The 3,952-nt window shown below is 38.5% G+C and overlaps 1 non-coding gene across 1 annotated transcript; it reads right to left on the bottom strand.

The window, feature by feature from the left end:
* Nucleotides 1-648: 648 nt before the first annotated feature.
* Nucleotides 649-754, bottom strand: LOC145003648 (small nucleolar RNA R71). Its single transcript, XR_013662100.1, has one exon. It is a non-coding gene; the product is annotated as a small nucleolar RNA R71 (small nucleolar RNA).
* Between the last annotated feature and the right edge of the window lie 3,198 nt (nt 755-3,952).

Here is a 3,952-nt window from a genome sequence, read left to right on the forward strand (position 1 = left end):
TTACCTATAATTCTAATATGGATCGAGCTGACTTTTGTTGACTTGTTAACTTTTGTTGTCTTGTTGACGTTTGTTGGTTCCAAATTGACAGTTGTCACACCAATCAAGGATCTAAAATCAGTTTTTTCACAAAAAGAAAGACAAGCACATAGGAGAATCAAGCAACAACTCGAAAGACGAAGGCACTTTTGAAGGCATTGAGAACACTCCCAATAAAAGGGAAATTGGTTACGAATCAAACAAAGACGGCGAACTCGATAACATCATGGCAGACATTGTCGACATTTCGATGGAGTCATACAAGAAAAAAATTATGACGCCATCGCTCTAGGGTTTGTGCAACCCACTATTCCAGCCACTGTCACATTTGAAATCAAGGGACACATCCTTACCACGCTAAAAGAGATTCCATTCACCGGAAAAGATCATGAAGATGCCTACAAACATCTTGATGAAGTCAATGACATCTCCGACTACTTCAAAATTCTGAATGTTCCACGTGAAATGGTGTTGTCGAGAATGCTTCCGGTTACTTTCAAGGGAGCAGCCAAGGTTCGGTTAAAGGCACTTCCACCCGGTACAATCACTACATGGGTACAAATACGTGAGGAATTCTTGGAACAATTTTGCCCACCATCAAAGGCGGATAAACTCGAAAGGTCATAGCTAACTTTGAGCAACAAATGGGTGAGTTGCTATATGAAGCATGGGAGTGCTATAAGGGATTACTTCGAAATTGTCCCCAAAACGATCTTAATGTGCAACAAGAAGTTTCAATGTTTTACATTGGGGTAAATGTCACGAGAAGGAAACTCCTTGATTCTCAAGGACCATTAACCAAGAAGAATCCTACTAAAATTAAAGAGCTTATCGAAGAATTCTCTAAACATTCGAGAGAGCACCATAACCCGCGAAATGATATAGTAAGGTGATCGGCAAATTCAGCTTCCGAGGATATGTCAGATGTCTTGGAAATGTTACAAAATATGGATATGAGGATGACTAAAATGGATCAAACAATCCATTCTATGTGAGTGGGGTGCGAAAAATGTAACAGACTGCATTTAACAAGAGATTGAGATCTAGATGAGAATGGAAACTGAATGGTTCTAGCTTGCTACTCGATCAGTGATCGTTATGATGAAGATTGTAGAAATCCCAAAAAAAGTGGGTGCCATATTATGAGTACAAGAAATCCAAAGAAGAAAAGTATGAGAAAAAGGGAAGAGGATTTTACCAAAGATAGGAACCCGCTCCTGAGAAGAAACACGATTTCGAGTCAATGCTCACACGCTTTGCAGCTGCATCAGAAAAGAGGCATGATGAAACCAAAGCATTAATAAGAGATCAGCAAGTTCTAATGAGGGATCAACAAAATTTACTCATAAATCAACAAGTTTCAATCCTCAACATTGGAAAACAACTTGGGCAACTAGCTAAACAATTTAATGAAAGATCATCGGGCTCCCTTCCTGGAAACACCGAACAAAACCCAAAAGGAGATCACATCCAAGCTATTACAACTAGAAGTAGGAATATTGTTACCCGTCTTACTCCCATTAACATAAACAACCCAGATGATGAGCAAGAAGGTCGAGAAGCAAGTCATAAAAAAGAGTCTGAATAGTCGCCACGATGTGGCAGGAACCTAAAAAGAAAAGTGTTGGACCTGTTCAACCGTACCACCCACAGTTTCCCTTTCCTAGTAGAGTAAGATAAGAGAAGAATGCTAAAGACCACCAGAAGTTCTTAGATCACCTAAAGTCACTTGAAATCAATATTCCATTCCTTTAATCCTTAGCTCAAATACCAAAGTAAGCGAAGTTTATAAAAGATATCCTAACTAACCGAAAGAAGATATATGGAATATCTAAGGTGGTCCTAAATAAAACCTGCTCAGCATCAATGTTAAATATGCCACCAAAGAAGATGGGTGATCTGGGAAGCTTAACCGTACCTTGCTAATTCGGAAATTTAGCTACAAGACATGCTCTAGCAGACTCGGAAGCAAGTGTTAATTTTATTCCTTATTCATTCTTCAAGAAGCTGGATCTCCCCGAACCAAGACCGGTCTACATGGTCATCCACTTATCCAACAAAACGATGACCTTTCCAAGAGGAATTTATGAAGATCTACTAGTTAGAGTTGACAAGTTTATTTTTCCCACAAATTTTATTGTTTTAGACATTGAGGAAGACGAACAAGTCTTGATTATTCTTGGAAGGCCATTTTTTAGCACCACCTAAGCCTTAGTTGATATAAGAGAATCCAAAATCACTCTTCGAGTTGGAGAAGAAGCAGTCACTTTTGGAGTAAATCGAGTAATCCAACACTCAATGGTAACTGATGATACGACTTTCTCGATTGATGTTTTCAATGAAGTTCTATAAAAAGAGCTTAGGGGATGGAAAGAAAAGGAAACCAAGGGATATATGGTGCTACAAGAAGGATATTTTGATGTTGAACTTGATATACATGAGCTAGAAGCTGTTGGAATAGAGTGAGTACAACGAATTGAAAAAAGAGGTTGAAGGAACAACACGATATGGTCATCTGAATTTTCACGATCAAACGTTAAAAACTGTGACACCACGATGTGGCAGGATACCCACATCATGGTCACTAACCAAAAAAGAAAAATTAAGTTGAAAACTTTTCCCGAACATCTACAGTATGCATTTTTTGGAAGAAGATCAACAAAATTCGATCATCATAGCAGCTGATCTCGCAAAACACGAAAAGGAATGCCTAGTAGAGGTACTCAAGAAACGACAAAATGCCATAGCATAGAAGATCACCGACATCAAAGGAATTAGTCTTGCATATTGTTCGCTTAAAATCAACCTAGAAGAAGGAGTTAAGACAGTGGTTCAACGCTAAATGAGACTAAACCCAAACATACAAGAAGTAGTGAAGAAAGAGGTAGTCAAACTCTTGGATACCGGTATCATTTATTCAATATCGGATAGCCAATGGGTAAGTCCAGTGAATGAGGTACTAAAGAAAGGAGGAATAACAGTAGTCACCAACAAAGAAAACGAGCTCATTCCAACAAGAATGGTAACCGATTGGCATGTGTGCATTGATTATCGTAAGCTATACGATGCTACATGAAACGACTATTTTCCTTTACCATTTATTGATCATATGTTCGAAAGATTATCCGGTTATCTCTATTATTGTTTTGTTAGGCGTTTTTTCATGATACTTTCAAATCCCTATCGACCCTCAAGACCAAGAAAAGACCATGTTCACTTGCCCAAGTGAGACTTTTACTTATAGACAAATGCCATTTGGGTTATGCAAGCCAACAACCACATTCCAAAGGTGCATGATGGCAATCTTCCACGACATGGTTGAAAAATTCATGCAGGTCTTAATGGACGATTTCTTGGTTTATGGCTCTTTTTTTGAATACTGCTTGTCCAACCTTGACTTAATGTTAGCAAGATGTGAAAAGACCAACTTGGTCTTAAGTTAGGAGAAATGCCATTTTATGGTTAAAGAAGGAATTGTTTTGGGGCATAAAGTCTCCAAGTTGGGAATAGAGGTAGATCGTGCAAATGTTGATACAAAAGCCAAGTTACCACCTCCTACAAATGTGAAAGGGGTAAGAAGTTTTCTAGGCCATGCGGGATTTTACCGCCGATTCATAAAGGACCTCTCAGAAATCATAAGACCATTAACAAAACTTCTCTTGAAAGATGCTACATTTGATTTCTCCAAAGAATGCCTTGAAGCTTTTCAACTATTGAAGGAGAAATTAACCAATACCCCTATCATGATCGCCCCAAATTGGAATCTCCCACTTGATCTTATGCGTGATGCTATTGACTTAAAGTTAGAGCTGTTCTTGGACAAAGGGTTGATAAGAATTTTCATCACAAATATTATGCAAGCAAGACTCTCAATATGGCTCAAGAGACTTATACTACCACCGAAAATGAGCTC

This window comes from Lactuca saligna, chromosome 6 (genome assembly GCF_052625555.1).
Source record: "Lactuca saligna cultivar CGN05327 chromosome 6, ASM5262555v1, whole genome shotgun sequence".
Taxonomy (NCBI): Eukaryota; Viridiplantae; Streptophyta; class Magnoliopsida; order Asterales; family Asteraceae; genus Lactuca; species Lactuca saligna.